General features: G+C 56.2%; 1 long non-coding RNA gene across 3 annotated transcripts; it reads left to right on the top strand.

Annotated features, from left to right (window-relative positions):
* The first annotated feature begins 14 nt into the window (after positions 1-14).
* On the top strand, positions 15-20,953 carry LOC132688857 (uncharacterized). Of its 3 annotated transcripts, XR_013552974.2 has the most exons (6): positions 15-7,609; positions 8,557-9,887; positions 10,053-10,186; positions 18,092-19,810; positions 20,289-20,448; positions 20,796-20,953. It is a non-coding gene; the product is annotated as an uncharacterized LOC132688857 (long non-coding RNA). The 3 variants fall into 3 exon arrangements; XR_013552975.2 differs by having other exon boundaries at positions 15-9,887; positions 18,092-18,207; XR_013552973.2 differs by having other exon boundaries at positions 15-9,887.
* The last annotated feature ends 83 nt before the right edge of the window (positions 20,954-21,036 follow it).

Raw genomic sequence — 21,036 nt, 5'->3', positions numbered from 1 at the left:
CCGCCTGGCGCATGCGCATCCGCGTCCCCCCGGGCCGCGCGCCCCCTGCCGGCGGGGCCCGTGCCGCGGGGGAGCGTGTCCCCTTCCCGGCCTCCTGAGCGCGGGCGGAGGGGCCGCCAGGACCACAGTGTCGCCTCCCTCACCCAGGGCTCACTGCCGGCGGGATATGCGGCCCTGAGTCCTTGCCCTGGGAGCTTGCAGAAGCAGCAGCCTTGCTATACTTGGTCGCAGGGGCGCTAGAGACCCCAGAAGGGCGCCTGCCCCCGCCCGGGCGTGCAGTTCCTGTTGCAGAGCGAGGGAAATGGAAGTGACAGGGCGGGCAGCGCTCCCCACAACTCGGCGGCTCCGTGCGGAGCTTCTCTCACGACACCCTGTTCTGTCATTTTGGGAGACCAGCTTGGGAAAGCGCCGTTTCCCTGTAAGGTTTGGTAGCGCGACGCGGGACTGCTGCTGGCCAGGCTCGGGCCCTGGGCCGTTATAAATCGTGTCGGGTCCAGTTTTATTGCCACTACTGACCCCTTTTTAGTGGGGCTTTCCAGACACCTGCAGGAGTTGAGTCTGGCACGTCCCGGTGTTCATCTCGTGTTTCTGAGGGCCCAGCCTGGCCTGTGCTCTCCAGTCTCCTTGCAGTACTTAACCCAGTGTGGACTTGAGTGCTGCTGACTCCCACACCTGCCTGTGGGTTTTCCCCGAGGCCCAGGGACCCAAGGTCCACCGGCAGGGGCAGCGTCCTCGGGCCCCTGCAGCTGCTCCTCTTGGCTGCCAAGACAGGACTTTCTTCTACAGCAGCTGGGTCAGGCTTTCCCTAGCAGCTAGGGGAGCTCCGCTTCCAGGCCCCCAGGCGCCACCCGTCCCCTGTCCCGACAATACCTGACCGAGGTCTGAGATAACGGTGCTTGAAATCTGGACAATCCCAAGCGATTCTTAGAAGTGGGCGAGCCCCAACCAACCTTAGTTTCACCGAAATGCCCCAGAGTAGGTTTCCAAAAGACTCGTGAGAGTAACAAGCGGCATCGAGACGAGGGCCAGGAGTGAGGGTCCGTTAGGAGTGGTGGAGAGGATTTACACGGGAGGGGCCCTGGCTGAGGCTGGGGGGACAGGGAGGGTTCTCCCGACGCTGGAAAGGGGGGCTGCAGCCAGTAGGTGTGCAGAGCCGGGGTCCCTGCAGGGTGGGCTTCCTGCCTCCTTCCCCTGGAACCCCAGTCTGTGGGAGCGAACCAGGTGGAGCAAAGGGTGGGGGTGGACGAAAGTGGAAGAGCCCACGCGTCCATTGGCAGATGAGTGGGTAGACGGGCGAGGACTCAGCTGTAAAGCCGTGTAGATGAGCCCTGGTGACATGATGCTCGGCGAGAGAAGCCAGTCGAAAGGCCGCCTATCGTAGGATTCCATTTCTATGAAGCCCGTGAAATAGGCAACTCCACAGGGACGTTAAGCAGATTGGAGGTTGCCAGGGGCCCGGAGGAGGCTTCCGGGTGAGGTGATGAGAAAGTTTTGGAAAGCGAGGTAATCTTTGCACAACACTGTAACTAATGCCACTTAAAAAGGGTTGCTATGGCAACTTTTGTTGTAGGTATGTTACCACAATTTGAAAACTACTAATGTAATATATCAAAAATCACGGAACGGCACCCTTTAAGTGGGCAGATTTTATGGCATGTGCATCTATATCTCAATAAAACTGGCTGCCCCAAGGTAGCTTCAAGAGGTCCAGACGCTGAGTGCACCCAGGTTGGCCTAGCATCGAACCGTCGGTCCCAGCATCCCTGTGCCGTGCCTGGGCGACGGTTTCTGGTTCAGACAACCTGACTGGGGATCTCTGATATCACCCACACCCTCACACAACAAGGGCCCCTCGAGGGTCTTTTACTCAATCGCAGCCCCGTCCCTGGAGACCTGGGGCTCTTGAGCAGACGCTGCGTGCACCTCCTCTGTGCACCTGCTCTCACACCTGCAGATTCTTTCATCATCATTAGTATTTACTGCACGCTTCCCGTGTGCCGGGGTTTACACACGTGGGGGAAACTGAGGGCCAGCTGAGGACTTGAGAGGCCGTGGGCCCCGTAGCCAGCCTGGGCAGCGGCTGCGATGCTGTGCCTGGGTGTCGGCACCCCTCTCCCTGAGCTGGGACAGGAGCAGAGCTTGGCCTCTGCTCTGGATGTGTCCCCAGGACCCCCTTTGCCCGAAGCTGGCCACCAGATCTTTGGGTGGGAGCAGACGCACATCAGAGTTTCACCGTCTGAGGAACCCGCCTGACGTTAGTATCCAGGCAGCTACAACAAAGGGCCACGACTGGGGGGTTTAGAACAACAGAAGTTTATCTTCTTGGTTTTTTTCTTTCTTTCTTTTTAAAATGTTTATTTATTGTGTGTATGAGAGAGAGAATCCCAAGCAGGCTCCGTGCTGTGAGCACAGAGCCCGACGCGGGGCTCGACCTCACGAGCTGTGAGATCATGACCTGAGCTGAGATCAAGAGTCGGTCGCTTGCCGACCTCTTTGGGCCGTGGACCTGGGGCGGTGAAAGAGCCGAGAAAAAGACGACAGTATAGCGAGGCACAGGGGACCCCGAGCCAACCGCCCGAGGCCCCGAGGTTTATTGTACATCTTCTTTTATACTTTTACAAAGCTACAGATCCACGACGATTAACTGTAGAAGGTTAGTGAGGCATGGCAACAAAGTACGTGTGGTTCAGCTGAAGCACAAACGTACGTTGCCGTTGCGTGCAAAGGCTTTCTTGCAGATACATAGGATGTGATAGGAATCTTTATGGCAGGATGAGAAACAAAGAGGGGAGTGAACACGCTGTGTTATTTACAGCTGGCTTCCTTTAAGCAAAACATCCTTGTCTGCCTGCTAGAGAACAGGCCACATTTCCCGAGGGCATTTCGCTCCATTCCTTTTGCATTATTTTTAACCCTATGATCTCGAGCTTTCTCAGAGATCTTGGAGCCTGAACGAATATGCCCCTGTGGTTATTGTGGTGTTCTGTTTCCCACAGTCGCTCAACCGACTGAGCCCCGCAGGCGTCCCCACGCTCTCAGTTCTTGAGGCCAGAAGTCTGAGGCCAAGGTGTCAGCAGGCCCAGCTCCTGGTGGCCGTGGGGAGCCCTGGGCGCAAGACAGCATCTCCCCAGCATCTGCCTCATCAGCACATGGACCCTGTGTGTCTTCTCCTGACACTTGTCACTGGATTCAGGGCCCAACCTACCTCCCAGCATGATCTCATCTCGAAACCCTCAGCTTAATTACCTATGCAAGGACCCGATTTCCAAGTGAGGCCCCATTTACGGGTTTGGGGCCCATGTTATTTGGGGGGCACTGTTCAACCCGCCAGAGCCCTCATGTCCAACTTTTGTGGGACCCTCAAGGGTCAGAGGACAGCTGCATAATGTGATGCATCTCACAGGTCATATGACTGCGCTGGCCCTGGGGTGCGAGACCAGGGCGGACCGCTCCCGCTGGGCTGTGCTGAGTCCGGCCGCAGGGTCTTGGAGGGGCGGGGACAGACAGCCTGTGTGCTGTAGGAATACATCCACCTAGGGTCAGGAAAAGTAAACGGCCTTTGTCTTTTCCAAAAAAAATTTAGGGGCCCCTGGCTGGCTCAGAAGAGCGTGCAACTCTTAATCTCGGGGTTGTGAGTTTGAGCCCCATGTTGGGTGTGGAGATTGTCTAAATAAACACTTAAAAAAATTTTTTTTAACTTTCTCTTAAAATGTAATTTCAAAACACTACCTTCTCCAGGGTTACTGTTTTGTGCATCAAGGCCCCCCAAGATGTCGGAAAGGAGAAGTGGGGTCCGCTCCCCCTTCTCCGCATGGCTGTAGGGGGAGGAGCGTGTGCCCAGGGACGGCCCGTGTGCTTGTGCTGTCCGTCTGCCCACCGGACCCACCCGGACACTTGTGGCTGGTGCAGAGGCCCTGGCCTCCTCATCGGGCACCGGGGTGGGGAGGGGCAAACAGGGCCCACGGAGGGGCTCCCTGTACAGCGGAGCCCCTGCCTGGTAGGGAGGGGGGTCAGGTAGAACAAGGCCGGCCCCCCACCCAAACAAGTGGTTCTAGCCTTTGGAATCTGCTCCCGTGCTGTTTGTGAACTGGGGACGATTTTGTTTGTGGCCCTGGGTGGCCACGGAGGGGTCTCCTTCCCACGTGAGGGCCTTCATGCTCAGGAGTTTCTGAGTAAATCAGCCCAGGTCCCTGAGGATCATGGCTCTCCTGCCCCGTCTCGGTGGGTGTGGGGGCACAGCCTTCCAGGCCAGTCCCTGCAAACCTTCCACTCACCTGGGAGGCTCTCCGGGCCCTGGGCTGGGGTGAGGGGAGGGAGGGTAAAGGAAGAGCCCACTCGGGGAGGGTCCGCGTCAGGGTGGGACCCAGCGCCCCTTATGCTCAGAGTCGAGAGAGAAAGCAGTCTCTCTTCGGAGCACACACAGGCTCTGCGGGCAGTTCGTCCAGTGCTTGGATCGGGACACTCCCTGGTGGCCTGAGGTGTCCCGTTCGGAACCCACCAGCCCTCCCCACCCTCAGGTGCACGCCGGGCTCCTCGTGAAGCCAGAAGTGTCCCTAGGCTGAGCAGACACAGCGTTTTATTTGTTGAAGGAAATTACCGTGGGCAATGAACACATCATTAGCGGCATAATCAGCACACGCGCCTTCCCGCTGGGGACGCCACATCTTGTCAACAGGTGTAATCCGGCAAGAGCCCGGGGAGGCCGGGAACGGGCTGCAATTAGTAGCTAATGAGGACGCCTGCCATGACCTGTTCCTCCTCGGGAGAGACCGGTGTGGGCCTGAGGGGGGAGGGTCACAGAGAGAGCGCTGGGGCTCCCAGGGTCCTGCCTCCACACCCACCAGGCACAGGAAGCAGCAGAAAGAGCTCGTCGGCCACACGGCCTCACTGCTGCACATGTGTCCCTAGGTCTGGGAGGTTGGCTCCGCTTCAGCCCTGGACGCCGAAGCCGTCTCAGTGGGGAGGCGCCGGCAGGAAGCCCCGTTTGCTTGACCAGGTGCCAGAAAGAGAGCGCCAGGAAGGCCCCGGGACATGGCCGGCCACTTTCTGTGGCTGGGCCTCTGGGCTGTGGCCTAGGAAGTGTGGCCGGGGGCACAGTCCACTCTTGGAGGGCGCGCCTGAGGCTGGTCAGGCTTCGAGGCCTGCAGCTCGGAGCGGGAGCGGGTGGGGGGAGCGAGGCGACTCTCTGGGGGCGGGTTGTGGGGCTCGTTTGTGGCACTCTACCCCTGGCCCTGAGCTGCCTCTGCGTCTGCACTTTGTACTCAGCCCCCAAGTCATCAAGGGGGCCATCTGGGGTGTCTGGAGGCAGAGCTGAGACTGCTGGGTGGCGCGGGGCCCCCTCAGGAGCCCCCAGGCCTCCAGGCCCATGCACCCTTGGTGCTCACGTGCTTCGGCTCTGCAGCCCACCCGGCAGTCCCTCCACGTGTTGTACCTGCAGCCCCCTCGGCCATTGCCGGCCACATCCATGCTCACGGCGGGCTGACCAGTCCAGGAACCCCTGGTCGGGGTGAAGGGGGTCGCAGTGTTGTCCCGCTGGCCTGGCCCTGTGAAGATGACAGGCTCAGAGACGGGCAGGGCCACCCATCCAGACCTCCCCGGGGTTGGGGATCACACACATGTCCGTGTTCACATCTGGCCCATCGGCGGCACCAGGTTGGTCCTCTGGGGCGCCTTCTTTTGGGGGACGTGGCATTTTCCCCACCCTGCTGCCACATCTGAGCTCCCTCCTGACTCATCTCTGTGGCCCCCCCACCGTCCCTGGCTGTGGCCCCTCTGATGCTGCCCTGCCGGCCACCCTCACCTAGCCCCCCCGGGCCCGGGAGGACCCCTCCCCAGCACCTTCCAAGGTGTTCCATGGAGCTCCAGGTGGGGCTGGCTCAGACAGCACCCCCCGGGATAGCTCAGGGGGCTTGACCAGCACAGTGACTGGAGGACCAGGAACCTGGAAGCCCACTTGGTTTTCTCTGTGTGAGGTTTGTATTGGTTCGTGAGGTCAGGCCTGGCCCACTGCCTGTGGGCGGGTGACCCCGTGCTTTGGGCCTCGGAGCCGAGCCCCGAGACGTCTCAGCTCTTGACGTTTCGGCACTCTTCAGCAGACCCATCCCAGGCTCCCTTCCCTCCTGCCCTGCCAGTCTCCGCTGGGGACAGCCTCCAGCTCACCTGGGCTGTAGCAGCTGGGAGTAGGGGGGGAGTCCCCCACACTCCGTAGAAGATGAGGTCTTTCTTGTGCTGGGGGCACTGGGAGGGAGGAGCCCGCTGCCTTGGTATAGATGGGGTAGGGGAGCCATTGTGCAGAACAGAAGGGCTCACGGCAGGGTCCGCTCCACCACTGCCCGGACGACACTCTTCCGTGGCTGTGACCTGTGAGAGCCGCGGCTTGATTCCCCGAGGTCCTGGCTCGTCTCTCCATCTCGGCCTCGTTTTCCCTTCTGTGGTGGCATGGAGGAAGTGACCTGGGGCCACCTCCACCCTGGGCAGCCCTGACTTCCCCGTGTACCTTAGGGTCCTTGTCATCCCAATCCGGACCACTGCTCCCAGAGGTCACCCTGACTGCAGGAGGCACTGGGAGGTGGGGATGTGTCGAAGCCAGAGAACAGTGAGGAAGCACTTTCACCCTCCGATGGCCAGGTGAGCCACCTCCTGCCAGAGCCCGGTCACTCGCCCTTGGAAGCTGTCCTGATGTGCGGTAGGGTCCTTGTGGGTGGCCAGGGGTCTGAGGAAGGGACCAGACCTGGAGTCGGTGGGGCCAAGTAGGCCACAGGCCAAGTCTGGTGGGGAGGGGAAACAGGTCACCCCAGATGCCCTGGCTGCAGTGGCTTCAGAGCAGGCCCAGGACACCTGCCACGTGGAGGCCAGAGGCCAGTCTTGACAGACCCGGGGAGCTCCACAGAGAGCTGGTCCAGGGCCTGGTCCACGGTCAGCTCCTCGGTGATGGTGCCTGAGGCCATGAAGGAGGTGGCCAGCTGGGCTGGCGGGCCTATCCGGGACCTGGGCCTGGAGGTGGGCATTGCCCGTCAGCTTGGCTGTCAGGGAGGCACCTGTCCCACTCCAAAGTCCAGCTGGCTTCGCTCCTCCCTCCCCGTGCTTGAGCCACCGAGCCTCCGGCCCCGACGTAGCAGGTGCTCGGTCGGAAAGACGCAGTCTCCCTGGAGCACGTGGCCACGTCTGAGCACGAGGGTCCCTGCAGGCATGTCCTCAGCCCACACTGTGGTTCAGCTCCCTGCGGGGGAGGCAAGTTCTGCCCATCTGCTCCCAGTGACCGCCCAGGGACCCGAACGGTGCTGGGGTGGGGGGGGGGTCAGAGAGTGAGGGTAGCCCTGCGTGCTGCTGACCCTCACCCCCAGATGCCTTGCACGCCAGGAGGGTTCTGCAGAGGCCACTGGTGCTGTGGGGAGCCAGCACCAGGAGCAGCTGGAAGACACCGTCGCGGCCCCTCACTCGGGGGTTGGGGCACAGGGGTGGGGTCACTGCCCAGGCGCCCCCTACCCGACTCAGCACCGGGGCCACCCACCCCCACCTTTTCCTACATGTGCTGGAAGGCATCACGGAAGACATCCCCCCGGATCAGGGCCAGGATGGCACCAGCCGTGGCCAGCAGGAAGGGCAGCGGGTGAGTCTGGAACCAGAGCGTGATGTCCTGGCTGTGCTGGCCCTGGAGGCCAGGTCCCATGTGGCAGCAGGGGAGGTCCAGGGGAGGTCCAGGGGGAGGTGGCCGGGGCAACGCTCGTTCGTCGGGCCTGAGGAACAGGGGTCAGTTGGGCAAGTGGCAGTTCCATCTCCCCTGTGCCCTCTGACCCAGGACACCACTCACAGATGCCAGTGGGCCTGCAAAGCAAGCCCGGGAGTGTCTGGGTGGGGCTGGCCCTCATCTCGGCCAGTGGAGCCAGCTGGGTCAGGGTCAGCAGGGCCCAAGTAGAGACCTGGGGTCAGCCCCAGGATTGCCCCCTCTCCCTGATACTGTTGTGCCGTGCTGGGGTGTGCTGGGTCCCCACATCTAGCTGTGCGTGAGCTTCCTCTGCTCCTCTGAGAAGGCATCAAGGTCGTATCCAGGCAAATTATGTCGGGGGAGGGCTGATGGTCAGGGGGAGGCTCTGGGAGCCCAGCAGGCTATCCCAGTACCACGGTGGCCCGTGGGGACACTCACAGGTTCCACTGGGCCTCATCGCCCAGGGCTTGGGGTGGCAGCAGCAGCAGGCAGGTGGGCATTCAGGTCAAACTTGGTCCTGGCCCACTCCCCCCTCCCTGGGACCTGGCCCGTGTCCTCCACCCCTGGACGAAGCAGTCCCAGCTCTGCCCACAGCCCTGCCCCTGTTGGGAGCATGCACGTGGGCCTCCACCGAGAGTAGTAAGTGAACTGGGACAGGAGTCACCGAAGCCTGGAAGAGGGTCAGTGGCCCTTGGAAGCCGTCCTTGAGTTCAGTGATGGCCATGGTGTGAGCTCTGGCCCCAGGCAGTGGACCACAGCCTCCAGGACGATGGTGTGGACTCGTGAGAGGGGGTGGCGGGAGGGCTGGGCAGGGCCCGACCGGAACAGATCCTCTGGTGATGTCTCTCCAGCCCCTGCAGCCCACCTGGGAAGCCACAACATACAAGAAGCCCACAGGCCTGGCTGACGCAGAGTGTGGTGCTGGCAGCCTCAGCCCTGGCACTCGCGGACACCCTCAGAATGTCCAAGAAGACGAGCGGCCACCTAGCTGGTGGCTGTGAGCAGGTCTATAGCTGTGAGCAGAGGTGAGGCTCAGCAGGGCAGGGGACATCAGCCGGGTGAATAGCCACAGCCCCACCACCCACACGTCTGCCTCAGGCCAGCTGGGCTGGATCACTGGTTCCTGTGGCTGCAGTCCCCGTGGCCTCAGGGACACAGCGGCAAAGGGAAACATCCCTGGCCACCTACCGGACCTGGCCAGTTCTGGGGGGCAGGAAGGGGCCCCCTCGTTTCCTTGAGGCTGGGGCCCAGCTGCAGGCATGCAGCCACCCCCGGCAAGTGCCACCCGGCAAAGCGGGAAACCGAGGCCCTGGAACCTGCTCGCAGGGCAGTGGCTGAGCGAGAATGTCGCCCTGGGGGTGCCAGACACTGGAACCGTCCCCACACTCCTCTCTCAAAGCCGAGAGGCCTGACTCTTATGTGGGTTCTGGTCAGTCATCGGAACTCTCTGGCCCTCAGTTTCCTTCTCTGTAAAAAGGTAAAAACCCATCTGCAGTGGGTCTTCATTCACAGAATGAATATTCTGCTCTGGACTGGCATCAGGGCGGAAACGGGCTCAGGGAGAAAGGGGCTGACCTCTCAGAGTCAGGAAGACCGCCAGCCAACGAAGGCTTCCTGGAAGAGGCCACCTGGTGCAGAGACCCGTGACAGGTCTGCTCCAGGCTCCAGGCCAGCCTACTCTGGTTCTTTTTGTTATTTTGCCCACACTGGGGAACAGGTGTTTCGAGAAATCGGACTGGAGACAGCCTACTGAACTCGGGGCACGGACCCTGCCGTGCCAGGACGTGGGTCCTGCCGGGGAACCTGGCCGCCCACCCTTGGACTCATGGAGATGATCAGATTAGACGGAAGCGTGTCCACACCAGCGATCAAACCAGGAGTGACCGTTCATCCGATTCCTTAGCCGTGACTGGATGCCTTCCCTGATGAGGAACAGATTTAGTCCTGTGAACAGGAGAAAAAAGGCCTTTTCTTTTTGTGCAGAATAAGCAGCCCCACATTTGTTTTGTTCACCCAAGGAGTGACAAGGCCAGCAATAGCCTGGGGGCAACGCCTGACAGAGAGGAAGGACAAACAGAGGTCGTGCATGAGGAAGGAGAAGCCAGCTGCACGCCCGAGCGCAACTTGCAAAACGTGGAGCTGAGCCGCGCTGGGAGGAGACCGGAAAGGAAGGCACATCCAGGTTGCCAGGGTGGGGGGTGGGAGCTTCGTTCCAGATGTCCGCCGTCGGGCCGTCCCTCACATGGTCACCAACACCTGTTACCCCCCACCTTTCTAATTGTGTCCGTCTCCTTGCTTGACTTGGAATCTCTGTGGTCACGGGGGCTCCTGTTCTCCCCCGTTCTAGGTACTCACCGAGCCTCGGGCACTTCTAGGCTTCGGCTGTCCCTCTCCTTGTGGACGCCTGCCTGCTAACTGCCAATTGTTTGTGGAACAGGAATCCTTCATTCTGGGGAAGTCCGACTCACCCACAATCAGCAGGTAGTTTCTGTTTGGGTCTTGGCATCTTTCGCGACTCCTCAGTCCATGTCCTTCTACGTGCCTAGAGTGTTCTCTGCCGTACGCAGGTCTTACTGAATTCGGTACCCAGCTTGTCTGCCATGCGGGCAAGGGGCCTCATTTCCCTGCCCCACCTGTCCCATGGACTGTCCCTTTCCCCGCCATTGCTGGTAGCAGTCCCTGCGTGCACACGGGGGCATTTTGTGTCGTCTCGTGCCTGCCCCCGCTGTCTGTTCCTAACTTCATTACGCATGGCTTTGTCTTAGCATCCAGGAGCTTGTCTCTTCTTACGTCACGGATATTTTTTCTCTTTATTTTAAAAATGAAATCGTTGGGGCGCCTGGGTGGCGCAGTCGGTTAAGCGCCCGACTTCAGCCAGGTCACGATCTCGCGGTCCGTGAGTTCGAGCCCCGCGTCAGGCTCTGGGCTGATGGCTCGGAGCCTGGAGCCTGTTTCCGATTCTGTGTCTCCCTCTCTCTCTGACCCTCCCCCGTTCATGCTCTGTCTCTCTCTGCCCCAAAAATAAATAAAAAAGGTTGAAAAAAAAAATTAAAAAAAATAAAAATAAAAAAAATAAAATCGTTACATTCCTGAAAAAAAAAAATCTCGTATTTTAATTTTTAATAGGATTGAATCGATTGGGGCGCCTGGGTGGCTCAGTCAGTTGAGCGTCCAACTTCAGCTCAGGTCATGATCTCGCGGTCTGTGAGTTCAAGCCCCGTGTCAGGCTTGTGCCAATAGTGCAGAGCCTGGAGCCTGCTTCGGATTCTGTGTCTCCCTCTCTCTCTGCCCCTCCCCCACTCATGCTCTGTCTCTGTCTCTCTCTGTCAAAGATAAATAAACATTAAAAAAAAATTTAAAAAATAGGGTCCGATTGTACAGAACAATTTTAGGAGCACTGATAGCGTTATCCTGCTGGGTTGTTCTCTGCATTATTAGGCTGATTCCTAGAGACTTTGTGGATCTCATCGTTATTAGAAAGGATTACTTTTTTTTTTTTTTTTTTTTTTTTTATTTTTGGGACAGAGAGAGACAGAGCATGAACGGGGGAGGGGCAGAGAGAGAGGGAGACACAGAATCGGAAGCAGGCTCCAGGCTCTGAGCCATCAGCCCAGAGCCTGATGCAGGGCTCGAACTCACAAACCGCGAGATCGTGACCTGGCTGAAGTCGGACGCTCAACCGACTGCGCCACCCAGGCGCCCCGAAAGGATTACTTTTCTACTAAGTTTCTTATTATTGCTGACATGAATGAATGCTGTTGATGTTTTATGCTTGTGAAATATACATAAAACTTACTCTTTTAATCACCTTTAAGCGTACGATTTGGTGGTATTAGGTACACTCACAATGTTGTGTACCCATCACCACCGTCAACTTCCAGCCGAACTTTTTATGAAACGGACATTCTGCACTCTTTAAACAGTGATTCCCCTCCCCGCTTCCAGCCCCTGGTAGCCCCTGTTCCGCTTTCTGTCTCGATGTGTTTCCCTAATCTGGACGTTGCATAAAGAGGGAATGTTTGTCCTTCCACATCTGGCTGCTTCCACTGAGCGCCATGTTTTCGAGGCCTGTCCACGTTGGAGCATGCGTTCCATTCCTTCCACGGCCGAGTCATATACGCCACCGCGGACGGTCCACGTACTTTCTTCACCGTTCCTCTGCCGAATGGGCGCTTGGCGTGTTGTCGCCTCTCGGCTGCTGTGAACATGGGTGTACAAAGTCTGTTTGAGTTTCTGTTTTCAAGTCTTGTGGGTGCATGTCTTCAATTGCTGGGTCGCGTGGTCATTCTGGGTTTAAGTTTCTGAGGAGCTGCCAGGCTGTTTTCCACAGTGGCTGCACCAGTGAACGCTCTCACCAGCAGTGCACGAGGGAACGGCTTCTCCGCATCCTTGCCAACGCTTGTTAGGCTGTGGATTTTGAAATCCATTTTATTGTGCAATTTATGTACAATAAAGGCATCTGTTTAAAGTGCACCATCCAGAGAGCCTTGGCACGTACACACCCATGAAGCCACCACCGCAACCAGGATGCGGAACGTCTCCACTGCACTTTTGTGATTGTTACTCCCTGTTGAACAGGAATCCCCAACCTGGGGGCAGCTGCCTGGCTGAAGGCAGCCGCTGATGTGCTTTTTGTTATAATAGATTAGCTTGCATTTTAAAGTTTTTACAAAGATTTTATATTCTCTTTGCCCTCTGCTTCTTCACTCAGCATGATCTTGAAACTCATCGTTTCTTCACGTGTCAGTGCCTTGTTCCTCCTTGTTGCCAGATGGACAGACCACATTTAGTCTGTCCGTTCATCTATTGGTGGAAAATTGCTTTTCCCCATTTTTGGCTACTGTGAATAGAGCTACTGTGACTGTTCTTTGCGTGGATGTACATTTTCATTTCTCCGGAGCCATTACTTAAGAGTGGAGTGACCAAATCGCGCAGTGAGGTGTATGTCTAATGTCTTAAGAAAACGCCAGATGAGGGGCGCCTGGATGGCTCAGTCGGTTCAGCGTCCGACTTCGGCTCAGGTCACGATGTCGCAGTTCGTGAGTTCGAGCCCCGCGTCGGGCTCTGTGCTGACGGCTCGGAGCCTGGAGCCTGCTTTGGATTCGGTGTCTCCCCCCCAAAAAAGAAAAGAAAACGCCAGACGAAAGTGACGGCACTGGCACGCGCGTCCACCAGCAGCGTGTGACCGTTCGGCTGCTCCGTTTGCCTGCCAACGCTCAGCGCTGTCAGTCCTTCCCAACTGACTCGCTCAGGTGGGCAAGTGTCACACAGATTTGAGTTGCGTTTCCCTGGGCGGTGGGTGATGTTGGACCACTGTTGTTGTCCCCACACGTTCCCATATGTTGACTGGCCATTCACACACCTTTTGTGAAGTGTCTGTTCAAATCCTTAGCCTCTTTAAGTGATCGATCTATGTTTTAAGTGCAGTGGAGTTAACATACAGCGTGATGACAGTTTCGCACACGCGGTACAGCGTGATGACAGTTTCGCACACGCGGTACAGTGATCCAATGATCCCACATGTCACCTGCTACCCATCATGACGAGTGGGCTCTTCACCCCCAGCACCGACTTCTGCCACCCGCTCTGGTAACCATCAGTGTGTTCTGTTCTCTGTAGTTGAGAGTCTGTTTCTTAGTTTGTCTCTCTTTCTTCCCCCTTCATTTGTTTGGTTTCTTTTTTTTTTTTAATTATTTATTTTGAGAGAGAGAGCATGAGCCAGGGGAGGGGCAGAGAGAGAGAGAGGAAGAGAGAGAACCCGAAGCAGGCCCTGAGCTGTCAGCACAGAGCCTCATGCGGGGCTTGAACTCACAAACGGAGAGATCATGACCTGAGCTGAAATCAAGAGTCAGATGCTTAACTGACGGAGCCCCCAGGCGCCCCCATTTGTTTCGTTTCTTAAACTGCACCTATGAGTAAAGTCACATGGTATTTGTCTTTGTCCAACTGACTGTTTCGCTCAGAGCATCATACCCTCTAGCTCTATAGCTCTATCCATTTGTTGCAAATGGTAAGATCTCGTATTTCTTTTTTTATGGCTGAGCAATATTCCATTCTCTATATACACCACCTCTTCTTGTAAAAAATTTTGTTTATTTGTTTTTGAGAGAGAGAGCGAGCACGCACGAGTGGGGGAGGGGCAGAGAGAGGGAGACACAGAATCCGAAGCAGGCTCCAGGCTCTGAGCTGTCAGCACAGAGTCCCACGAGGGGCTCGAACTCACGAAATGCGAGATCGTGACCTGAGCCAAAGTCGGACGCTTCACCGACTGAGCCCCCCAGGTGCCCCTACGCCACCTTTTCTTTATCCATTCATCTATCGATGGCCATTTGGGCCACTTCCATAATTTCACTATTGTAAATAATGCTGCAATGAACATTGGGGTGCAGCACGTATCCTTTTTAATTAGCGTTCTTGTATTCTTTGGGTAAATACCCAGTAGTGTGATTACTGGACTGGGGGTATTCTATTTTTTTAATGTTTATTATTTTTGAGAGACAGTGTGAGCAGGGGAGGGGCAGAGAGGGAGGGGGGCAGAGGATATGAAGCGGGCTCTGTGCTGACAGCAGCGAGCCAGATGTGGGGCTAGAACTCATGTACGGTGAGATCATGACTCAAGGCAAAGTTGGACACTCAACCGACCGAGCCACCCAGATGCCCCTCCGGGGGGCGGGGGTAGTTCTATTTTTAACTTTTTGAGGAACCTCCATACTGGTCTCCACACTGGCTGCACTGGTTTGTATTCCCACCGGTAGTGCGAGAGGGTTCCCCTTTCTCAACATCCTCGACAGCACTGTTGTTTCTCATGTTGTTGAGTCTAGCCATTCTGACAGGTGTGAGGTGGTCCCTCACTGGAGTTCTGATTTGCATTTCCCTGATGATCAGGGATGTTGAGCGTCTTTTTACGTGTCTGGAGGCCATCTGGGTGTCTTTGGAAAAATGTTCATGTCTTTGCCCAATTTTTAATTGGATTATTTGGTTTTCTGGAATTGAGTTGTATCAGTTCTTTATGTATTTTGGATACTAACCCCTTATCGGATATGTAACTTGCAAGTATCTTCTTCCATTCAGTCGGTTGCCTTTTAGTTTTATTGATTGTTTCCTTTGCTGTGCAGAAGCTTTTTATCTTGATGAGGTCCCAAAAGTTTATTTTGTTTTTGTTTCCCTTGCCTCAGGAGACATGTCTAGAAAGAAGTTGTTACAGCCCATGTCAGATAAGTTACTGCCTGTGTTCTCATCTAAAGGACTTTTATGGTTTCGGGTCTCACATTTGGATCTCTCATCCGTTTTGAGTTTATTTTTGTGTGTGATGTAAGAAAGTGGTTCAGTTTCTCTCTTTTGCATGTCGCTGTCCAGTTGTCCCATCCCCATTTGTTGAACAGATGGTCCTTTTCCCACTGGATATTCTTGCCTTGGCCTGTTTTTTATTTTGTTTTGTTTTATTCTGTTCTACTCTAGTCTATTTTTAAATGCTTGTTTATTTGAGAGAGAGAGAGAGAGGGAGAGCGAGAGCGAGAGCGAGCATGAGCAGGGGGGAGAGGCAGAGAGAGAGGGAGACAGAGAATCCCAAGAAGGCTCCACACTGTCAGTGCAGACCCCAATGCGGGGCTTGAACTCACGAACCGTGAGATCATGACCTGAGCCGAAATCAAGAGTCAGATGCTTAACCAACGGAGGCACCCAGGTGCCCCGGCCTATTTTTAAAACATAGCTTTAATGAGATATAATACCCATGTCATAAAACTTACCCATCTAAAGTGTACAATCCACTGTTTGTTGTATTCACTGTGAAGAACCTCCTTTAACCTAAATTATCGAACATTGAATTGCTTTGCAATTTAATTTTTGCTTCAGACTTGATCATGTCTCTTAATGATTTTAGCCTCAAATTACAAGGGAAAGAAGTACTCGTATGTGAAACATACACACGTTACTGCCATCTCAACCAAAGACGTTATGTGAATCGCAAGGACGCGGGTCACATGCTTCCCATGCTGTCTAAGCTGAAACAAGAAGCGGGCTCCCCACTCTTCTCTGCATCGACAGTGGCTGTATGTTTTGAGTTCAAACTACAGCTCCTCAGTGTTCTCGCAAAGGAAATTTCCACACTTCAAAACCCATTTAACCGTGCAACTGAGGAGCTCCTACCTGACTCTCAATTGGAAGTGATTAATCTTGTTATTAAGCTCATCCTGTGGATTTTAAAATTCCAAATCGCGTGTTTGCCATTTCTAAAACTTGGTTATATGCGTGTGTGTGTGTATCCTACATCTCCATTCATGAAAGCCTATTTTCCATTACTCAGTTGAGTATAGTTGTAATAGCTGCTTTAACAATTTTATTTATTTATTTATTTATTTGTTTGTTTATTTATTTATTTATTTTTGAGAGAGAGCATGAACCGGGGTGCAGCAGAGAGAGAGGGAGACACAGAATCCAAAGCAGGCTCCATGCTCTGAACTGTCAGCACAGAGCCCGATGAGGAGCTCGAACCTGTGAACTGTGAGGTCATGACCTGAGCCAAAGTCGGACGCCCAACCAACTGAGCCACCCAGGTGCCCCTGGATTTTTTCCTTAAGCAAAGTATAGTTAAACAAAGTATAGTTACAAAGTATAGTTTCCTTAAGCAAAGTATAGATATGATTTTATCATAAATACTGTGACTATCACGTCGTAGAGACGCTGCATTCTGTTATATTCCTGTGAAGACTGTTGATGCTTTTGTCTTGGCAGGCAATAAACTTGATTAGGCTTGAACAGTGAACTCTGCATACCCGTCGGTCTCGGCCAGTATTTCATCTTTGGCTGAGCTGTTTCCAGTCTGCCTTGCACATGCATGATTCAGGGGTCAGCCAGAGACCTGGGTAGAGTTCAAACACAGAATTTGGGGTCCCCTCCCCAGGCTCTCTTTCAGAATTCTCCACTTATTCTCTGGGATCTGCTGATCCTGGGCTCTTTCCTCCTTCAGCCAGAAAGATGGTGGGATCTCTGCTGGAGCCCGATCACGGGGGCCCTGCCTCTGACTGTCTTCAGGGCAAAGCTACATACGCAGACGGAGACCTCCTCCCTGCTGCTCTCCTCCGTCAGTGTCAATTCCCCTCCAAATTCTGCTAGCTTTCGTTCCTTCCCCAGGACCCTTAAGGACTTGGTTTTTACGATTTGTCCGGAGTGTTTCAGTTGTCATCTGTGGACGGATCTTTCTTTCTCTTTCTTTCTTTCTTTCTTTCTTTCTTTCTTTCTTTCTTTCTTTTCTTTTTTCTTTTCTTTTCTTTTCTTTTCTTTTTTCTTTTTCTTTCCTTCCTTCCTTTTCTTTCTTTCTTTCTTTATTTTTTTAAAAATTTAATGTTTATTTTATTTTTGAGACAGAGAGACAGCATGAGTGGAGAAGGGGCAGAGAGAGGGGGAGACACATAATCTGAAGCAGGCTCCAGGCTCCGAGCTGTCAGCACAGAGCCTGATGTGGGGCTCGAACTCATCAACTGCGAGATCATGGTCTGAGCTGAAGTTGGACGCTTAGCCGACTGAGCCACCCAGGCACCCCTTTAATATTTATTTTTACTTTTAGGAGACAGAGAGAGGGAGAGCAGGGGAGGGGCAGAGTGAGAGAGAGACAGAGGATCTGAAGTGGGCTCTGTGCTGACCAGCAGAGAGCCCAATGCAGGGCTGGAACTCATGAACCGCGAGATTATGACTGAGCTGCTGAGCTGAAGTTAGTCGCTTAACAAATTGAGCCACCCGGGCACCCCTGGATGGACCTTTCCTTTGTCTTTGTCTTTCTTCCTTTCTTTTAATTAATTTTTAAATTTACATCTAAGTTAGTTAGTAACACCCAGTGCTCAACCCAACGAGTGTCCTCCTTAATGCCCATCACTAATTTGGCCCATCCCCCCACCCACAACCCTCCAACAACCCTCAGTTTGTTTTCAGTCTTTAAGAGTCTCTTGTGTTTTGTCCCCCTCCCTGTTTTTATATTATTTTTGTTTCCCTTCCCTTGTGTTCATCTGTTTTGTGTCTTAAAGTCCTCATAGGAGTGAAGTCCTATGATATCTGTCTTTCTCTGACTGACTAATTTCACTTAGCATAATACCTTCCGGTTCCATCCACGTAGTTGCAAATGGCAAGATTTCATTCTTTTTGATTGCTGAGTAATACTCCATCGTGTATATATTCCACATCTTCTTTTCCATTCATCCATCGCTGGACATTTGGGCTCTTTCCATACTTTGGCTCTTGTATAGCAGCCATGCTGCTATAAACATGGGGGTGCATGTGTCTCTTCGAAACAGCACACCTGTATCCCTTGGATAAATGCCTAGCAGTGCCATTGCTGGGTCGTAGGGTAGTTCTACCTTTAATTTTTTGAGGAGCCTCCGTACCGTTTTCCAGAGTGGCCGCACCAGCCAGCATTCCCACCAGCAGTGCCAAAGAGATCCTCTCTCTCCGCATCCTCGCCCGTGTCAGGACTAGTGGGGCGGCCTGCGGAGATCCTGTGGCGGCACCAGGTGGGGGACCCACCCTTGCCCACTGAGCCTCGTCTCACGGCACGAGAAATGGGGCAGTGAGACGCTGTGAAGTAAGGCGTCAGCTCCCAACTCGAGCCTGGTACGTGCCCACGCCCCCCAGGGGAGGCCCAGGCTGGGGCTGCTCTCCACCCGGGGCCCCCCCTCCTCCCAGGTGACTCCCCCCCACATTCCTGCGGCAGGAGCAGCCTGCTCCCAGCTGGCAAGGCCTCCTTTGTTTGGCTCGACTGACCTGAGGGGGTGCCGGACTCTTGGCCACTTCCGGGTTGAGGAAACCAAGGCAAAGGAGGCTCGGGTTTGGTAGATCGCCCTGAAAGAACCACAGTGCAGGGCCCACTGGCACCAGGGGACGTTCCCAGGGGACTTTCCCGTGGTGTCCTGGGGTCCAGCCCAGTATCCAGGGCCAAAAGGGGCTGACCATGGCCTCATCCGCGTGGGGTGGGGACAACGGCCCAGCTGGGGTCTCGGTCACCCGCATGAACATGCCTGGGCAGGTGAGGGTGGGGTCACGTCCTTCAGCACTCCTGGCACCTCTAGCCAAGGTCTGAGTGGGAGCGGGGGTTAGCCAAGGCTGGTCCCAGGGCCCACCTGGGAGGGACCCTGGCCACCCCAAAGAAGCAGGCTGGGGGGGCAACCCGGCCCCTGCCACCACAGATGCCCCCTTCCAAGGTCCTCGCACTCGGCGAGTGTGAGGACCGCCCCCCCCCCCCAACTCTCCTCAGGGTCAGTTCTGCCCTAGTGCCAGCTGCTCTGGCCACACTGCGTGACCCCGGGCTGGCTGCACAGCGTGTCTGTGCTTGGGGCTGACTAAATGACCATGCGTGGAAGACCCAGAACCTGTCCGGCTCCCCTGCCAACTCGCACGAGAAGGACCTGAAGTTGGGAATGTGGTCTGACTTCATTTTCTGTCGCTTGAAGACCAGATGGTGGGTGGGGGTTGGGCGGGGGTGGGCTGGGTGGGGCAGCTGGCCTGCCCCGAGTTCTGAGCTCTTGATGCTCCGGCCGGGGAAGGAGCTGGACGTTAATCTGTCAAGGCAGAGCTACCTCTGCCTCATTCTGCACTCTGAGCAGCTTGTGGTCCGCTCAGACCCCAGACCCCACCTGGCAGCAGGGTAGGGGCAGAAAGGCAGGGGCAGGGCCAGCCTCTCTGTCGCCAGGCCCCACTGCCAGGGCCCTGGACAGGCCCCGAACCTTGCCCGCTCTGGCATGTGCCAGCATCTGAGTAGGGCCCAGCATGCAGTTGGCCCTGAGCCAGCGTGTAGGTGTTGAAGGGTGACAGCGACCGGGTGGATGCTGTCACAGAGGCCTCAGGGTTAGAGATGGGGCCAGCCCTGACACCCTCCCTGTACTGCTCCCCCCCCCCCCCCCCCCCCGGGGAACGATGCAGGACAGAAAAGGAGGCTCGGGAGCAGGCTCGCAGAGGGAGACAGAGCTCTGCTGGGGACTGTTTCCACGTCACACACAAACACGGGCACTCCAGACTGGCAGGAACAGACTTGAAACCGCAGGTCGAGCTCAGGCCACTTCGGAAGCTGCACACCTGACAGCTGAAGTGCCCCCGTGGCCCCAACCTGGCCTTCCGGGGGTGGGTCTGGGGGTGGAGATGTGAGGGATGCAGATTCCAGGGCCCACGTAGCCTGCAGGGGCTCCCGGGAAGCCCCATCTGAGGTGCTGGGGGTTCTCTGGTTACATGGGCCTGGGGAGGGGCCCACCTGGCCTCACCCATCCAAGGGGTGGGGTCCTCCCTCACTCCACTGCCCGTTTACTGGTCTGGGGGTCTGGTTTTCTCGTGTCACCTCTGGAACCTGGGGAGGGAGGGGAGAAGGCTCACCTGGGGCCACTTCCCAGGACACAACCCCAGCGCTAGGCTCCTCGGCCCGCTGAAAGGCGTTGCTGATGGGCGAGTGCGCCCGCCTCATTTTTGACTCCGGGTGGGGCTGACGCAGGCTTGCACGGAGGCTTGCGGGGAGGGGATATCTCCGCTCACCACGCCCAGGGCGGGCAGCCTCCCTCCCTGGGAGGGATGAATGTAGTTTGGTCTACACTGGTTCGGTCTCCCGCAGGTCCCCACCCTACCTGGGACAATACTCCCTGGAAAGCGGCTCTCCACCCACTTCCACACCCCACACTGGCTGGCAAGGCCCCCTGAACCCCACTCCAAAAATGCAGGGGAACCGCCCCAGAATCCCTATCCACCCACTGCCTCACCCAAGGGACTGGCAGGTAAGAGGGGGTGTTGTACCCACAAGACACTGAGGCCTCTGTCTTGGGAGGGACCTCAGAAGAGAAAGCAGGAGGGCAGGTGGGCCTCAGTGGCCTTGTCCACCCGGGCCCTGGGTTTGCACAAAGCCTGGCAGGTGCCAGGAGCAGGAGGATGGGGAGGAGAGAGTGGCCACGCCCCAGGTTGTGGGGCGGGGCGAGGGGGGGGGGTCACTCAAATCTATCCCCAGCTCTGGTACAAATGTGGAATCAGGCCAGCCTGGGCCAGAGGCAGCCCTGCCCTAACCAGTTGCCTGCCTGGGCTCTCACTGCTGGGGGCCTGGCTGACTCAGACTCAACACCCCCTGCAGGAGGGGCCAGCTTCCCGGAGGGGGTGGGTCAGGTGGACAGGTCAGTCCTGAGAGCAGGGCTGGAGGCCGCAGAGACACCACCTGCAGGGGCCTGAGAAGGTTCGGTGTGGGGCTCTGAGACCGTCCAGCCTCATAAGGCCCTGCACTGGCCCAGGGTGAGGCAGGTGGGTTGGAGGGGAAAGGAGGGGTGCGGGGGGGGGGGTAGTCAGGGGGATGGGGGGGGTTGTTCACCCAAACGGTG

The sequence above is a fragment of the Panthera onca genome, chromosome E3 (genome assembly GCF_046562875.1).
Source record: "Panthera onca isolate mPanOnc1 chromosome E3, mPanOnc1 haplotype 2, whole genome shotgun sequence".
NCBI classification, from domain to species: Eukaryota; Metazoa; Chordata; class Mammalia; order Carnivora; family Felidae; genus Panthera; species Panthera onca.
This window is presented reverse-complemented; position numbering and strand designations above follow the sequence as displayed.